Source organism: Lagenorhynchus albirostris, chromosome 2 (assembly GCF_949774975.1).
Source record: "Lagenorhynchus albirostris chromosome 2, mLagAlb1.1, whole genome shotgun sequence".
Lineage (NCBI taxonomy): Eukaryota > Metazoa > Chordata > Mammalia > Artiodactyla > Delphinidae > Lagenorhynchus > Lagenorhynchus albirostris.
In genome coordinates, this window is record NC_083096.1 from 105168757 (window position 1) to 105187832 (window position 19076).

Genomic DNA, 19076 nt, shown 5'->3' on the forward strand with positions numbered 1-19076 from the left:
GTTTTATATAATAAGATGCTGATGTCTTTATTCTTTCTAGTAGGAGTGATAGTGAATGAATTGTGTTACTTGCTTTGGGATTTTTTTAAACATTTGTAAAATGCTGTCTTCCTTTCTCGTCCAAAAAAACAGCAACTTTGGGAATTTCTTTTTAATCCTTCTTCCTTTGACTCTGTATCCCCTGATACCTCTACCCTCTAATTGTAAGAGAAAGGGGTGCAGGGAAGCAATATAACTTCTGTTCTAAGGTTCTATTCCCATTATTAATTACTAGCTGATTACAGTTCAGAACATTTATACTGGAATGTGTGCTGGAGAAATTTAAAATACTGGGAGTTTTGTTTGTCTAACGGTGCCTATTTTAGAGTGGGAAGTTGAACAGCTGTTGCGTTACATGCTTTGCTTTTTTATTGAAATTTTGAAATCAATCATGTCTTGATTTTTCTGTTCTATTGAATAGCTATGTTCAGGATGTTTTGAGATGGGGGTGGGGGCAGGGACTCTTTCATAAGCACTTCTTGTTTTATTTTGTGTGTGTGGAGTATAAAGATTACACCCTTATTGTAAAAAATAATAAAATGAAAATCACCACCACCATCAAAAAAAAAGAGTCATGTTGTATAAATCCATTTGTGTAAAATTCTAGAAAATGCAAATTAATCTATAAGATAGAAAGCAAACCAATGATTGTTTGACAAGGGGTAGTGGTAGGGAAGAACTAGAGAAAAGAATTACAGAGTGGCATAAGGAAACTTTTAGGGATGAAGGATTTATTTATTATACTGGCCGTGGTGATGATTTCATGAGTATATGCATATGTCCAAATTTAACAAAGTGTACACTTTGAATATGTACAGTTTATTGTATGTTGATTATGCCTCAATAAAGCTGTACCAAAACCCCTCAATGCATTAAAAAGAGGTCAGACATAGCTGAAGAAAGAATTAGAAAACTGGATCTGAAGATATTATCCACATGTATTAGATTGAGATAAAAAGAGGAACATATTATAAAGAGACTAAGGCTAGTGTAAAGGTCCAACAAACAAGAGTTCCAGGAAAATATAATAAGAATGCAAAAGAGCTGGTATTTCTTAGATCCAGGAAACCCAGTGAATTTCAGTGAGCATGTATTAAAAAAAAGTCTCCCCTAGACACATCATAGTGAAATCATAGTGAAACAGCAGAATACAAAAAAGTTGAAAGAGAGAAAGAGAGAGAGAGATCTTAAAGTAGCCAGAGAGAAAAAAAAAAATCACCTATAAAATGAGTAATGAGGGACTTCCCTTGTGGTCCAGTGGTTAAGACACCACGCTCTCAATGCAGGGGGCCCAGGTTCGATCCCTGGTTGGGGAAGTAAGATCCCACATACCGCAACTAAGCAGGCGTGCTGCAACTACTGAGCCTTTGTGCTCTAGAGCCCGCGCGCCACAACTAGAGAAGCCTGCGCGCCGCAACTAGAGAAGCCTGCGCACCACACTGAGGAGTCCACACACTGCAACGAAGAGCCAGCACAGCCATAATACATAATAAATTAATTAATTTTAAAAAATGAGCAATTACACTCATAATTCACTTTGTAAGAGCAACTACGGAAGAGAATACATTGTAAGAATTTCTTCATTGTGCTGAGAGAAGATAGCTATCAACCTAGAAGTCCATGTCCAGTGAAGCTTTATTTCAAGAAAAGGTATTATACAAAGAATATTTCTAGGAAATCAAAACAGAGAAAAGAAATAAAAACAGCCCTCCCTGCTCCCAATAACCTGAGAGAATGTATCACACAAAGACCCTCACTAAAGGAGATCCTAAAGGATGTACTTTAGCAGAATAAAAAATGAAAAGCCTGAGGTGCAAAAAGGACCACTGAATAAACATATTGGTAAATATGAGGTCATATCTCAGCAAATATGGACTATGGAAAAACATACTATAACAGTGTCTAATTTTTGGAGGGGAAATAGAATAAAAATACTGGGGGACTTTCCTGGTGGTCCAGCGGTTAAGACTCCAAGCTCCCAATGAAGGGGCACAGGTTCGATCCCTGGTCGCAGAACTAAGATCCGGCATGCCACATGGCACAGCCAAAAAACAAAAAACAAAGCAAAAACAAAAATACTGGGCTTGTAGTAGAATTAAAATTGTCCAAAGTCCTTGATTATTTAGAGGTAAAGACAGTTACTTCAGACTTTAAGTCAGCATGCTAAACCAGCTAGTGTAATCACTGAAATAATAAACAGTGCATATGCTTTCCAAACAATTACAGGGAAATGGAAGTAGAAAAAAAAAATCAATTCAAGAGGAGGCAAAGTAAGAAAGAGAAAAAAAAGGAACAGATAGTAACAGGATCTAGAGCATTTAGAATGGTGCCTGACGTTATCATTTTAATAATAATAATTATTCTTTTATTAAAGAATAAGATATACTTATTATATAATATAATAATTTGTTGTTATTATTATAACTGTTATTTCTGTGTTGATAAACCTCTCTGTGGCGTTCAAGACAAGGACCCTTTAACAAGCATGTTCTACTAGTTCTCATAGTTCCTTGATGTTAACAAGTCAATAATACCAATTAAAAGACAGTAATCTGTAGGGATTTAAAAGCTCTATGATTCTCAAGGTTTATAACCTTAGGCCAGTCATTTCCTCATCTATAAAATAAGGCAGTCAGAGGGGTTGGAAGGCAAGTTCAAATTGGTTGGTTCTGTATTTTTAAATCCTCATTAACCTAAAGAACGAGGAAATCTCCTGACTCAGACCAAAAACAAAGAAACAAACAAAAGCAGGGGGAGGGTGTTCAGAAATAGTTTATTTGGGTGAGTGGCCATTTCAGAACACTCATAACAGACACAAGAAGTTCGGTCCCCACAGAGTAGGAAGCACTAGGTCTTTTTATCCCATACCAGAACCTGACAAGCTTGGAGGCCACTGACCAGGGACAAAGGAAAGCCCCCACTCAGAAGAGACTTGTCAAAGTTACCCTTCCCGGCCAGGATGGAAGGGATTCCAGAGGCTCTCAGAGGAGCCAGCAGGCTCAGAGCTCTGCACCAAAGCACTGGGGTTGGGCTGCCAGACAGCAAGAAGCTATCAAACAAACCCACTCTCCTTACCCCTAATTACAAAAGACTTTTCAAATGCACCCCTGTCGTCTGAAAGCCTTGATTGTTGAACTTCTTGAATCCCCCTACCTGTTATCCTCCTAATTCACAGATGCAAATGCCTACCCTTTATGCATTTTACATACACTGTGATATGATGATGCCCTTCAGATCTAGGTGTTGCCAAGGGAACTCAGGTATCAAAGATAACTGGCTCAGCTTCCAAAGATAAACCGGGCCTGTGTGATGGATGCTGAGGGAGGAGGGCAGAGAGCCTCTTGGGAAGTTCCCTTTAATTTAGGTGTGGTGTGATTCCTTCTGTTCCCAAGAATCGTTTTATCTAATCTGCCTTGAAACTGCTCCACTGACTGACTGCTTTATCACTAAAAAATCTACTGAACTAAAGCTCCTCCTTTGCAGCTTTTGAAGATGGAATCTGCCTTGCCTGAAAGCAGTGTCATAAGCAAAATAGTATGTGTACAAGGATGTTCACCAGAGCACTGTTTAAAATTGTGGAATATCAGTAAAAACCCATCAGCAGAGTTGTGGGCAATATATTGTAAAGCTAGGAATTCGACATGTAGCAAAGCAAGTCACTGAGTGGTGTACAAAGTATGATTCTATTGTGATAAAAATCAATGGTAACAATAATAATTTTAGTATATGTAGGGAAAAAATTGGAGGAATGTGGGCCAAAATGTTAACAGTGATACTTGGGGATGGGGTGAAGTGGGATGGAATTTGGGAGATTTCGCTGTATGTGTTGTGTTTACAATGTTTCAATTTTATATAACTTTGTATTCCTTTTGGATCAAAACAAGAGAAGAAGTGAGGAAGGAAGGAAAGAAGGAAGGAAAGAAAGGCAGTGTTAGAAACATTTCATTCCCTGGACCCCTGGGTCTTGATGTTGTACCCTCTCATTAGCCAAGATGAGGATTGGTGCTGAGTTGCATTCATGGTCAAATGCTTTTTCCTCAAGACAGAGGCACTCTATTTCCGTAGTTGCAGATTTTATTCCACAGCACGCAACAGCCAGCAGCTTATTGCCTTCACTCATTTGCAATGGTTCTGTTCTCAACGGGACATGTTGTACCAGTAGGCATTTATATATTACAATACTTGTAGTATTTGACCACTGAGTTTGAAATTTATTTATATATCACTTTTGGTTAAATTGATAAAGTCATTTATTTCTATTTTAGAGTTTACTTTTTAAAAAAGTACTCAATTTATGAGGATATTTATTGCAACAGAAAGAATGGAGAATTTCAAGGTGCTGAGATTAAAATCTGATGTAGGGGCTTCCCTGGTGGCGCCGTGGTTAAGAATCCTCCTGCCAATGCAGGGGACATGGGTTCGAGCCCTGGTCCGGGAAGATCCCACATGCCATGGAGCAGCGAAGCCTGAGAGCCACAGTTACTGAGCCTGTGCGCCATAACTACTGAAGCCCCCGTCTAGAGCCCGTGCTTTACAACAAGAGAAGCCATCGCAATGAGAAGCCTGTGCATCGCAATGAAGAGTAGCCCCCGCTCACTGCAACTAGAGAAAGCCTGTGTGCAGCAACGAAGACCCAATGCAGCCAAAAAAAAGAATAAATAAAATAAATTTATAAAATCTGATGTAGACTACCCATTCAAAATTTTAAGGTTCCTATGGCTCTTTAAATTTTAAACATGTCTATACATGCACAACTGGAAATTCTGACCCCAAATATTGCCTCAGTTTACTGGATGTTTCCAGGAAAAATATATGTTCTTTTACTTCATGTCTAGAGACCCAGTCTAACAAAACTTGGCATATTTTCATAGGGTTTTTTTGTTTGCAATTTATTTCATTCATTCACTCATTCAATACATATCTATTATTATCAACATTAAAAAAGAATAGCATACACTTAATAGGTATATACTCATTTCTGGTAGTTAACACAAGCTAACATTTAATTCCCATTTATTACCTGCTGCTTTTAATGCCTTCTTTTTGCCTGGCATTGGAGAGGATACAAAGATGACCTGGACCCTGAAGGTATACAGATGATCCAAAATGGCTCTGTGCTCAAAAGGAGGGTCAGCTACTAGGTTATGCAGTTGCTAGACCGAAAAAATGACTTCCCACCAAGGAAATCGAGAAAGCTTCATGAGAGAGATGGCATTACATTTGAGTCTTTAAGCAAAGGATTTGGTTATCTGGAGAAGAGGGAGGAAGAACATTCCAGATAAGGCAGAGATGGGAATGTGCAGGCTCCTGGGTGTACTGGGGCTCAGGTTTGTGGTACATGAAGAGGAGACACAGGAAAGAAGGCTAGAGGGGCAGATGCCAAGAGTATTCCACTAATGAGGGCCAGTGAATCATCTATCCCAACATCTTCATTTTACAGATGAAGGCACTAAAGCCCACAGAGAAAGGACGTCTCCTCAGTTATTCAGTAGTAGGGATGGAATTAAACCTCAGGCTCTCTTGGTTCCCACATTTGTGCTTCCAGTTAGCCTGGGACAGATCAAGGAGTGCCTAGAATGGTAGGCTAAAGCTTGGTGGTCATCTCAAAGCAGAGGGGAGTCGCTGAAAGTTTTGAGGAAGATGTGAGTAGCAAAGGCGAGACAGGGGCTAAGGTGATTTGAAGGTGTCTAGGCTAAGAGACTGGGAATCTGGAAATTATATTTTGGTAACTCTAATTTCATACCACAGGGTTTCTGTTAACACAGAATTAGATCTAGAAAAACAGTGCTTAGTTCAATTTAAAACAGTCAGTTGATCCCCCCCAAAATCAGTTGTTTGATTGAATGTAAAGTAACTATTTGATTGAATGTAACCTCTTTTCAAAAGTCATGTCTTTAGACACAGATTCTAGTTTAAGAGTATGTTAAGGATGGTTGGAGAAAGTGGGTCCAATCTGTAATGGGTGTCAGGTACTCAATATGCCTCCTCTGAGTATTTGTTTCTTCCCTTGAGAGGTGAAGACTATCACTTGAGTCCACACCACCATATACCTTGTATTCTCTTTACATTTGAAAAATAAATCAAATATTGACTCCTTTTTTGGAATTCTTTACTAGAGGCTTATTTTAGTTACATTTAAATTTTACTTTCTTCACTAGCAGCATCTCCTAGCACCACACAGGATAGCAACAGAGATCAATAAAAGAGGTTACCTTTGGCCACAGACACACAAAGCCTCCCAGTCAGCAGCAGGAATCTCATTCCCCTCACCTGTAGAATTACAGGCCAGAGATGCACCTCACGATCACTGACGCTCTCAAGGGGAGGCAAAGAGCAGAGTCAGGCTGTCTGGGTTTCAATTCCAGCTCCGCCACTCGTGAGTCGTGAGATCTTGGGCAAGTCATACAATGTTTCTGTAGCTGATTCTCATCTGTAAAATGGAGCTAGCTAATGATAACTCATCCCAGGTCTGTGTTGGCTGTGAGAATTGCTAGGCAATGGGCCAGTGTAGTTGACCACGGTGGCAGGCATGTTGAAAGCATCTTTTCAACGTTAAGCTATATGAACTGGCTCACCCGCACCTTAGGACAGACAAACCGCTCAGAAAACAGCATTTCTGATAGGAGTTGTTGGTTCCCAAATAGTAGCACCGTGCCCTTGTTTTAGATGAACTCTAGAACTGAAAATATAACGAAACCACTTAACAGTTTATGTCTCCAGGGTCAGTTGTTTTGAGAGCATTACTAAGAGCCTTTAAGGAAGATGTAATTCCCACATCTTTGATTCATGTAAAACTATCCGCCCCAAACCAAAACTTTCTCTCTCTCTCTCCCCGCGCCCCCCCCCCGCCCCCAGTCTGGCCTGCTTCCCAGCTGTTCACATGCCCTCCGGGATTGTCAGAAGCTCCCCTTGCTTCGTAGGAGCCAAAGGAAAGTAAACATCTCGGTCAGGAAGGCACCCCACCCACCATTTTATTTTCTTAAATCACTCCTTTAGCTAATATTTCTGTGACAGACACGCGACGCATCTGGCTCCAACCAAATATTTTCAGTCACTCGGATTCCAAGGTAAATATTTGCCAGTTCGATTGCAGTAACATTGGTAGCTTCAAGCGGGTCGCCATCAACCAACTTTCCATCAGGGCCCGCGTAGCCTTAAGGGTGTAGCGGCCCCGGCCTTTCCCGTGAGCCCCCGCGCGGCCCCTGCCCCGCGCTTCCTGTCCTGCGTGCTTCAGGCCGGATCCCTTCTGAGGCCTGTGCCGGCGAAGCGTAGGGAGGAAGGGTGGCCGGTGTGCTGAGTAGCTTCCTTCTCAGAGATCGTTTCTTTTTCAGGAGGTGTTGCTTTTTACCTACACTCCACGACTTGTCGAAGGGTGTTGGTTGTGGCCATTTGGAAGTGTCGAGACACACCAGAGAAGGGTTAGGAAGTCTTTGAGGACGCGTGGTAACAGACGAGATTTGAGGTGGAAGGGCCGGGGAAATGCCTACTAAAGCCTGTTGCTATTACTTAAATTGCTGCCTTAAGAGACTCCTAACATGGGCCCAAGGCATTTGAGCTAAATGAATAAACTGGGCTTTGTGCCTTGTCAAGTCATTTGCACTTCAGGGAGAAGCCTTTCCTTAAAGAGGGGCATTTTATGCAGGAAGAATAATAAAGGAGGAATGAGGAGACAGGAAAATGGGGGGAGGGGCGGGTAGGGTGGGTGTGTATTAGAAGCAAACTTCCTGCCTCATTCTGTGGCTGGGCTTCCTAATCTTTTGGGGGTCCTTTTGAGACTCAGTGAAAGGTAAGGACCCTTTGCTGTGTGGTCGCTGTGTTCATCCCAGGGGGTTCCCCCAGAAGTTGGGGAGGCGGGCTTTTCCTTCCATCCCTGTGGCAAAGGGTGGCCCAGCCCTGCCCTGCTCCCGCCCCAGGGCAGCGTCTCCTGCCTGAGCCCGCCCTGCGCAGGAGCCTGCCTGAGAGCACACCCTCGCCCTTCCTTGTGTTGCCAACTTATTAACAACAAATAAACCAATTAAATGGGAACGAAGTCTTTTCCCCAGGAAATGATATGTGAACACAGTATTTTGCCTATAATCTGAGGAGATTCGTGGATCCCCAGAACCTATCCACATACTGCCTTGGGGGAGCTGTCCACCCCAGGTCAGGAAACCTTAGATTTTAGGTATAGCATGCTCTGGGCCTGAGGACAGGGACATTCCTTGTCTTGCCCAGGGGCCGGACTAGGGTGCAGAAAGTAAGGCATTTCCCCATGGGCACAAAATTTAAGCGGGGGGGGGGGGAGTGGCGGGGCGGCATCAAAAAGGTCAGAAATAAAGATAAATCATGTTTTAATGCAATATGATAAACAATCAAATGTGCAAACTATGGCTATGGCTTGTCACCTTCTTTTGTAAACAAAATTTTATTGGAACCAGGGTTCCAATAGGATGAGATGGGTGAGGCAGGTTTGCACAAGTGCAGGGTCCAATTCTGTCTTTATTTAAAAATTTGATATTGTGCTAAACCCCATCCTCTGGCTGCCATCCAGTTTTCTTTCCACCTCACCATAATGAGATAAGATGCCTAACTTCCTGTTTCCCTCCAGAGAATTTCCTATAAGTACTTTGAATATTCTCTCATAATGGTTTCTCCAACTCCTGTGTTTTGCTAGTTTCCTCATTATGATGCTGCTCCCCAAACAGCTCTGGAATTCACCCACTTCTGAGGGATTGGGAGCCAGAATTCTTCATCAGTGTCTTATCCTGAAGATCTTCCCTCTCCCAACCCCATCTTGGATGATTTAACTTCTATGGGGATTTTTTTTTTTTAACTGCCACAAGGTATATAATCTTCGAAAGTGAATTTCCTCCTTGTTTCTTTTGAAAGATATTTTTAAACATGGAGAGAACAAGTGATGTATAACAACTCTATCAGGTAGGTACTGTTATTATTCCTGTTTTACTGATGAAGAAACTGGGGCATAAAAAGTTTCAGTAACTTGCCCAATGTCTCCCAGCTAAGTAACAGAACCAGGACTCAAATCCAGGCATCCTGACTCCAGGGTCTGTGCTTTTAAACAGCACAGTGTCTTGGCCTCTCTTGTAGACCATTTCACCTCAGGTTGAACAGTTCCTGTAATGGGAAGCTTCTTGGGGATCTCCAGTCTGTTGGTGGGCAGCTTCATTAGTTAGAATGTCTTCTTCTTTTTTAAAAAATATTTATTTATTTGGTTGTTCCAGGTCTTAGTTGCAGCAGGCAGGCTCCTTAGTTGCAGCATGCATGTGGGATCTAGTTCCCTGGCCAGGGATCGAACCGGGCCCCCTGCATTGGGAACGCAAAGTCTTAACCACTGTGCCATCAGGGAAGTCCCCTAGAATGTCTTCTTTTTGTTTGTTGGTATAAGCTATAGGCAGTTGTCCAAAATGGTTTTCTATTGTCTAAATAAGAAGAAAGGTAAAAAGGAGAGTGAGGACCACAAAGAATAAAATCCCTCAGTCTACCCTACTTCCACCAAACATTCCTGACCCACTTCCAGTTCTGTGGGCTTCCTAAAAAGACACAAAGTTCCCTCTTTCAGTTTTGTGTCTTTTTTTTCCCCACATATTTATTGGAGTATAAATGCTTTACAATGTAGTGTTAATTTCTGCTGTACAACAAAGTGAATCAGTTATATGTATACATATATCCTCATATCTCCTCCCTCTTGCCTCCCTCCCACCCTCCCTATCCCACCCCTCTAGGTAGTCACAAAGCACCGAGCTGATCTCCCTGTGCTATGCTGCTGCTTCTCATTAGCCATCCATTTTACATTTGGTAGTGTATATGTATCAATGCTACTCTCTCACTTCATCCCAGCTTCCTCCCACCCCACCTGTGCCCTCAAGTCCATTCTCTATGTCTGTGTCTTTATTCCTGCCCTGCCACTAGGTTCATCAGTACTGCTTTTTAAAATTCCATATATATGCGTTAGCGTATGGTATTTGTTTTTCTCTTTCTGACTTACTTCACTCTATATGACAGATTCTAGGTCCATCCACCTCACTACAAATAACTCAATTTCGTTCCTTTTTACAGCTGAGTAATATTCCATTATATATATGTGCCACATCTTCTTTATCCATTCATCTGTTGATGGACATTTAGGTTGCTTCCATGTCCTGGCTATAGTAAATAGTGTTGCAGTGAACATTGCGGTACATGTTATCTTTTTGAGTTATGGTTTTCTCAGGGTATATGCCCAGTAGTGGGACTGCTGGGTCACATGGTAGTTCTATTTTTAGTTTTTTAAGGAACCTCCATACTGTTCTCCATAGTGGCTGTATCAATTTACATTCCCACCAACAGTGCAGGAGGGTTCCCTTTTCTCCACACCCTCTCCAGCATTTATTGTTTGTAGATTTTTTGATGATGGCCATTCTGACTGGTGAGAGGGTGATACCTCACTGTGGTTTTTTTTTTGCGGTACGCGGGCCTCTCACTATTGTGGCCTCTCCCGTTGCGGAGCACAGGCTCCGGATACGCAGGCTCAGCGGCCATGGCTCCTGGGCCCAGCTGCTCCGCGGCATGTGGGATCTTCCCGGACTGGGGCACGAACCCGTGTCCCCTGCATCGGCAGGCGGACTCTCAACCACTGCGCCACCAGGGAAGCCCCTCATTGTGGTTTTGATTTGCATTTCTCTAATGATTAGTGATCTTGAGCATCTTTCCATGTATTTGTTGGCCATCTGTATGTCTTCTTTGGAGAAATGTCTATTTAAGTCTTCTGCCCATTTTTGGATTGGGTTGGTTGTTTTTGTGATATCGAGCTGCATGTATATTTTGGAGATTAATCCTTTGTCAGTTGTTTCGTTTGCAAATATTTTCAGTTTTGTGTCTTTTGAAAGTAAATCCCCACCCTATGTGTTTATACATTGTTCCAGGAAAGATTTAAGGTGACTCATGTGGATTATAAAATACAATTAAGTAGGGCTTCCCTGATTGCGCAGTGGTTGAGAGTCCGCCTGCCGATGCAGGGGACGTGGGTTCATGCCCCAGTCCGGGAGGATCCCACATGCCGCGGAGTGGCTGGGCCCGTGAGCCATGGCCACTGAGCCTGCGCGTCCGGAGCCTGTGCTCCGCAACGGGAGAGGCTACAACAGTGAGAGGCCTGCGTACCTCAAAAAAAAAAAAACCAAAACCAAAGTAAAAAAAATAAAGAAGCATAAATTAAAAGTGTATGACATGATCCAGCAATTTCACTTTTAGGTATTCGTGCTTCAGAAATAATTACAGGCGCTTACAAGGATAAATATTCAAGGGTTTTTGTTGTATCATTTTTGTAATTGTGCAAAAAATTGTAGGCAATTTAAATGTACATCAGTGAGGAAATGACTAAATAAATAATGAAGTATCTTTACTTTGAAATACTTTGTAACTTAAAATAAAAGGTAGTTCTTCATGTACTAACAAGGAAAGATGTTAGTAAGTGTGGAATTTAAAAAGTAATTTTTAAAACTATATTTGTAAAAAGAATATTTTTATATGGTGTGCATTGAAAAAGGTTTGGAAGCATATACTCCAAATTATTAACCATGGTTACCCCCAGCAGTAGAAGTAGTGATAGGAAAGGGTGAGAGAACTTTCAGTCAATCAAGATCACCCCATTATATTTTAGGCTCAAAAGGCAAGGGTTTTTTGAGCACCATGGCTCAGGTCCAACACACCCTGAGTGTTCAACTAATGTTTGATGAATTGACTAAGAAGCTGCATCTTATCTTCAGTATATATTGGTAGTTTAAAGTTTATTGCTGACAGTAAATAATCATCTGAAAAAAAAATTCCAAATCAGCCTCTGCAAAAAAAGTATCAAAATTGCTTCTCTGCTATTCAGATTACTTTTAACTATTTTATGCATAGTGTTAAACTCCATGTTTGCTCTGGAGAAAATCATTATTGACATTTTAAAAATTGGTGCTTGATGAAATATTTTATCACCTTCACTGTTATCCCAGTGGAGGTACAGCAGTTTAAAAAAATAAACACCTTTTTCTCATTTCAGAAGTTCATTATGTGGAAAATAAGAAAAAAGTGTAAAGAAAAAAACACAAACCTGTAATCCCAAACCCTAAAGGTAACTGCTATGAACCTTTAAATGTAACTTTCCCATCTTTTTTGTATGTTCAGCACTTTTTAAAATAGAACTTTTACTGCGATAAAATATATATATATAACATAAAATATACCATTTTAACCATTTTAAGTGTACAATTCAGTAGTATTAAGTACATTCACATTATTGTACATCCATCATGACTTTCCAACACCAGAACTTTTTCATCATCCCAAACCGAAACTCCATATCTATTAAACAATAACTCCCCATTCTTCTTTCCCCCAGATCCTGACAACCATTAGTCTACCTTCTGTCTCTGTGAATATAACTAGTTACCTCATATAAGTGAAATCATGCAATATTTGTCCTTTTGTTTCTGGCTTATTTCACTTAGCACTATGTTTTTAAGATTCATCCATGTTGTAGCATATATCAGAATTTCATTATTTTAAGGCTGAACAAAAACCCATTGTATATATGTACATTTTGTTTATTCATTCATCCATCAAGGGACATTTGGGTTATTTCCACCTTTTGGCTGTTGTGAATAATGTTACTATGAACATTGGTGTAAAAATATCTGTTTGAATTCCTGATTTCAATTATTTTGGGTATATACCCAGAAATGGCATTGCTGGATCATATGCTAATTCTATGATTAATTTCTTATGGACCACTACACTGTTTTTCACAGCAGCTGCACCATTTTACATTCCCACTAGCACAAGTTTCCAAATTTCTTCATATCCTTGCCAGCACTTGTTATTTACCTTAAAAAAAAAAAATCTCCATCCTAATGGGTGTGAAGTGAAATCTCACTGTGGCTTTGATTTGCATTACCCTAGTGATATTGAACATCTTTTTGTGTGTCTGTTGGCCATTAGTATATGTTCTTTGGAGAAATGTCTATTCCCATCCTTTGTCCACTTTTTAATTGGGTTATATTTGTAGTTGCATTGTAGAGTTTTTGTATACTCTTAATATCAATCCCTTATCAGATATATGATTTGCAAATGTTTTCTCCCATTCGGTAATGTGCCTTTTCTTTCTATTGATAGTGTGCTTTGCACAAAAGTTTTTAATTTTAAAGAAGTCCAGTTTATCTATTTTTTTCTTTTGTTGTCTATGCTTTTGGTGTCGTATCCAAGAAAATCCAATGTCATGAAACTTTTCCATATGTTTTCTTCTGTGAGTTTTATAGTTTTTCAGGTCTCACCGTTAGGTTTTTGATCCGTTTTGAGTTAATTTTTGTGTATGGTGTAACGTAGGAGTCCAATTTCAATCTTTTGCATGTGGATATCCAGTTTTATGGGCACCATTTGTTGAAAAGACTTTCCTTTCCTTATGAGTAGTGCTTTTCTGATGCCAGACTTATTCTGGCTGGAGGCCAGACTGCTTCTCTGAGGTTTCCTCGCCCTCACAGGTATGTGCTCAAGGGATTGTAAAGTTATTTAACTGTGAACAAAATGAAGACATGATGAACTCAAATCTAGTACTGAATCATGGTGGTTCAGCAGAGCCTAGTGAAAGCAATTGTTCAAATACTGACTATAGAGAGCCTTGCTGGAACCTCAGTTAAGCCAGTTTCATTTGTTGTGAAATGGGGATAATGAGAAGAAGAATCCAAACAATGGCATAAATGCTGGAATATTATTATGGCTAATAGTCATTATTGTGGTTAATGTTTGTGAGGAGAGTACTAAGTACTGCTGTGTGTTAAACGTTTTACATGTATTATCTCACTTAATACTCAAAACAGTCTTATGAAGTAGGTGCTATCATTTTCACCACTTTAACCATCCCTGAGCTTCTTTTGTTGTCTATAAAATGAAGAAAATTATATCTACCTTGCAGAACTGTTGTATTAAATGAGAATAGTAAATGTAAGGGGCCTAGCAAAGACTATGTACATAACAGATGCTTAACGGATGGTAGCTCCTTTCCTTCAGTCCAGGAAGTGACTCCAGTAAACACAAACTACATAATATGAGGATTCTGCTTGGTTTCTAACAATCTTGAATTTCCTGATACTGCCCCTTCAAGGTGAATAGTAATGATTATACTGTCAGATAGGAAAGTCTGATACCATTTATTTATGAGACAGGGATATCTTGTAATCACCTACCTGTAAGGCCAAAGCAGAGACTATTTATTATCAGATACTAGGACAACTTCTGCAGTCACTCATCTGGGAAGTGAACAAGCACCAGCAGTCTTGGAAACAGCTGGCTATGTGTTTTGGTCCAGTGTGTTAGTGATCTTTTAACACTTCATCATTTTGGGTGATAAAGTGCCATTTCCTTAAACCCTTTTTCATTTTATTACCTTTACTCATTTCCTTTATTTATTTTTTAAAATAATGATTACAGTGAAGAGACTGCCTGAGACCAAACTAGAAGAGGCAAGCAGGGCTTATATAAGCCAATATATTAGTATAGTCCTTAGTGGGTGTACTTATTCTGGGTCAGATTTTCTGGATATTATTTGGACATTCATTGGATTTCTCTTTAGCTGTAGCTAATAAATTAACTGACAGTGGGGTCAATTCCTGCTCCTCAGTGGCAGCTGGCCCTCCCTTGGAGCCTCTTTACAGTCCCTTCACTTATTGCTAATTGATTTCCTAATTCCCCACAGCAGCTGTTATAAGTAAACCTCTTCCACTCCTCCATCCCCTTAATCTTCTCCCTGCTCTCCATACACTGAGCGGCAGGTGATTGTGTCTCTGTGATCAGTTCTCTTTCCCACTGCCTTTGGGTCCTCCTTCATCTTCTCCTCATCCCCCTGGGGCTCTTATCCCCAAGTTCCCCCTTATCTTTCAGGACCTGGCTCCTTCATTTACTCCCTCTCTCCTAGCTTCAGTCTCTCCTCTTCTTTTTCCTTCACTCATGAACAAGCTCAAATATTCCTCAACCTATAGAAGCCTAACCATATTTCCCTTGAAGTTAATTTATTTCTCCTTTCATTACTGGCAAGTTCTTAACTTTTTCCCTCATTATAAAAGTAACATAGTAGTAGAAAAATTGGGAAGTAGAAATAATGGAACATATTTTGAACACTCATAATCACAGTTCTGGAAGTAATCACCAGTGTTAACATTTGGGTTTCTATCCTTCCAATATTATTTCTATGCACTTATAATATTAATTTATTTCAACATCGAGAGCATTCTGGATATTCTATTTTGTAAGTTGACACTTTTCTTCTGTCAGTAAATATTCTTCTACATGATTTTTAATTATTGCATTAAAATTTCCATTGTATGGATGCATTGTAATTTAGCCATTTTTTTTTAAGATGTTGGGGGTAGGAGTTTATTAATTAATTACTTTTATTTTTTTTGCTGTGTTGGGTCTTCGTTTCTGTGCGAGGGCTTCTCTAGTTGTGGCAAGTGGGGGCCACTCTTCATCGCAGTGCGCGGGCCTCTCACTATCACGGCCTCTTTTGTTGCGGAGCACAGGCTCCAGACGCTCAGGCTCAGTAGTTGTGGCTCACGGGCCCAGCCGCTCCGCGGCATGTGGGATCCTCCCGGACCAGGGCTCGAACACCTGTCCCCTGCATTGGCAGGCGGACTCTCAACCACTGCGCCACCAGGGAAGCCCTGTAATTTAGCCATTTTAAACCACAATCATAGGGTTATTTCCAACTGTTTGCTATAATTAACATTATAGTACAACCTTTGCAAATAAATCTTTTCACATATTCCCGATTATTTCTTTAGTACAAATTTCTGAAGGGAAGTTCCTGAGTGCATATTTTATTGCAAAATATAAACATTTTTGAAAGAGTAGCCTACTATCATCCCTTCAACTTTTAACTCCCATTCACTAAATTCCAAGCAGTGCTGGCCCTTCCACCATCACTGAAGCTGCTCTGTCAGAGGTTAAGGTCAACATCGATTACTAATCACAAGTCTTCCCAGGCTTTATCTGGCCTAATCTCTTTTCAGCAACTGCCACTTTCTGTGCTTTTCTTTTAAACATGTTTTTTCCTACTATTTTATCTGAGTCCTTTGACTTCTCTGGTAATACATTTTCAGACTCTTTCCTGGTTCCTTTTCTTCTGCCTGATCTTTTACTTATTCTCTCCTCTTGCTTGAGATTTTCAACTATTGAGTTCATGCCACTGCCACATAAATCTCACCATAAATTTGACCTGATTTGGGTGGGGTCCGCTGGCCTCTCCATCCTCGCATCTCACCGCTCTTCCCTGACAGCTTCCTCTCCCCATCCATATATGCCCCAGTCGTTCTGAACTAATTGCATTTACTATGCCTTTGATCCTGCTGTGCTTAGAAATTCCTTCTCCCCTCCTTCACTTGATGAAGTTCTACTTATCCTTCAAAATTCACCTCTTTTAGGAAGCTCCTTGACAACCCCCCACTTCCACTCTTTTATGCCTCTTTGCCCCTTGGCCTGGCTGACTAGGGTGACCCTTCTCTATACTCTCATGTTTGTGTTTCCTTCCTTGTACTGTGTTATAACTGCCTGTCTCCTCCTTTAAGCTGTGAGCTCCTAGAGGGCAGGAATTGTGACTTTGAGAATTGTATCCCCAGAGCATAGCATGGTACTTGTTGTCGAGTAGAGACTTGTAGGAAACATCTTCCATCCCTTAATCAAATCACACTCTGATCTTCCTCTGGGGACCTCTCCACTGCCTTACTCTTGAGCCATAGGTTTGGGTGGGACTGACCTATTCCCTATTGAAGGGGTAGGTCCTTATTGGCCATATTACCCAATTATAGCAAATGACAAGAAAACTTTTTTTTTTTAGAAGAAAAGCTTTCTTTTAGTTCTGTAACAGCTGCTAGAAGATGTGTTTCTCTTCCCCTACATGTTGTATCATAAAGATTTAAGGTAGAATTGTTTACCCATTTTGCTAGCACGAAGGAGTGCCTGGAGCTGCCTGCAGGCTGTGTGGAAGATGAAGCTGGCATCCTGGAGGACAGAGCAGAGACACAGAGTGAGTCAGCATATGCATGCATGTATGTATTATTATTATTATTTAATTTAACAGTCATGTGTAATGTTTCTTATGTGCCAGGTGCTGTTCTACGTGCTTTATAAATATTAACTCATTTAATCAGCATGTCAATCTTACGAAATAGGTATATTATTATCGTTATTTAACAGTAGAGAAAAACAATATACAGAAAGACTAGATAATTTGCCTGAGTTAACACAACTCATAAGTAGGGATTTGAAGCTGGGCTTAGTCACCAATCTTATGCTGTCCCTCATTGGACACAAGCACCAAAGAAGGGCTTAAAGAGCAGGGCTTTCTCTGAAGTCAAACATCTATTCAGTGTGATATCCTTTCTTCATTGTGTTTGAAATCTACATGACTGTAGGTCCTGCAGTTGGATGCAGAGTGAGGGAGTCACTCAGGCGGGCTTATGCTTTCTTTCCCATAGCTAATTAACACAGCCTGTGATTTCTGAGCAAGCTTTTTACATCAGAAAATGGTCCCTGCTCAGAAAAAGCTAAGCAAGAGTCTGTCTCTTCATGTGGCTTATTGGATCATGGAATATGAGAGTTGGAAGGAGCCCTTAAAGGTAATCCCCTCTGATCCTCTAAGTTACTGATGGGAAAACTGAGGTCCATTGAGGAACTATGGCTTGCTCAGGATCAAAGAGAAAATTAGAGATGCACCAGGACTGGTGCCTTTCCCAGGTGTGTTATGTGTGCTGTACTCATGGTTTGTAGCCCTTTCCATCTGAGGAGACTTTATAGAACTCAAAATGTAACAGGCCAGACTGAGAGAGTGTAGTGACAAGGTTTGGGTCCTGCACTGTTGGAACTAGAAAGCAAAGGGCAAAGGTCAGCTCAGATACAGCCATAAGCAGGACAGAGGCTCCATTGCCTGCCCTTCCTATCTAGGATCATTCTGAGTGGCACCTCCCAGGAAACCCAGATATCTTGATGCGCATGTCAGGGTCACTTTTTTTTTTTCTTTTTTTTGTGGTACGCGGGCCTCTCACTGTTGTGGCCTCTCCCGTAGCAGAGCACAGGCTCCGGACTCGCAGGCCCAGCGACCACGGCTCACGGGCCCAGCCACTTTGCGGCATGCGGGATCCTCCCAGACCAGGGCACGAACCCGCGTCCCCTGCATCAGCAGGCAGACTCTCAACCACTGCGCCACCAGGGAAGCCCCAGGGTCACTTTTGAGTCTTCACCTTCCTTGACCTCTCAGAACTGTTTGATACCATTATTCATTCCCTTTTCCAAACTGTTTTTCCTCTAAGGCACCATGACCTCTTGATTTTCTTCCTACTCTTCTAGCTGTTCCATCTCTGATACCTTCATGAGTTCTTTCTCCACCTGATTTTAAGGCTGGTGTCCACCCCAGACCCTCTCTTTTTCTCCCTTGCCATACTCTTCCTGGGGATAGATAGCCATCATCTGTCCCCATAGTTTTAATGATTTACATGCTGGTGTTTCTCAACATCATTTCTCCTAACTGTCTGTCTTTCTGTAAATGTCAGACCCGTATATTCAGGTCACCAGCTGGGCAGCTCCACTTGGATAGGAGATAAGATAGGGGCTAAAGAATAAGAGAAAGGATCCAAGAGTGGGAAAAGAAGCCTGGTGGCATCAAAGGAAGGATAGGAACTGATTTATGAAGGATCATATCTAGTACCTCACATATGTTATCTTATTTAATCTTCTCAACAGTACTATTCCCTATTTTACAGATGAGAAAATTGAGGATTAGGGTGTAAAGAACCTTTCCCAAAGGTCACACAGTGAGTGAGGAGCAGAGCTGAGCTTCAAACCCAGTTCTGTATGACTTCAAAGTTGAAGCTTTTACAGACTGTGCATATCTGTGATCAAGTAGGTATCGTATAGTCAACACCTGCCATTTCCCTAGACCCTTCAGGAGTACCTGGAAAAAGTCTGTGTCCAACAGCTTCTGAACAGAGACACCTAAAGGCCTTCAGCCTCTGGGGAGATATGAGTGACAGACC

At 41.0% G+C, this 19076-nt stretch overlaps 1 long non-coding RNA gene across 1 annotated transcript; it reads left to right on the top strand.

Annotated features, from left to right (window-relative positions):
* The first annotated feature begins 8862 nt into the window (after positions 1–8862).
* LOC132516079 (uncharacterized) lies at positions 8863–17071 on the top strand. The gene is made up of 3 exons (XR_009539248.1): positions 8863–8955; positions 12059–12130; positions 16992–17071. It is a non-coding gene; the product is annotated as an uncharacterized LOC132516079 (long non-coding RNA).
* Positions 17072–19076: the final 2005 nt, after the last annotated feature.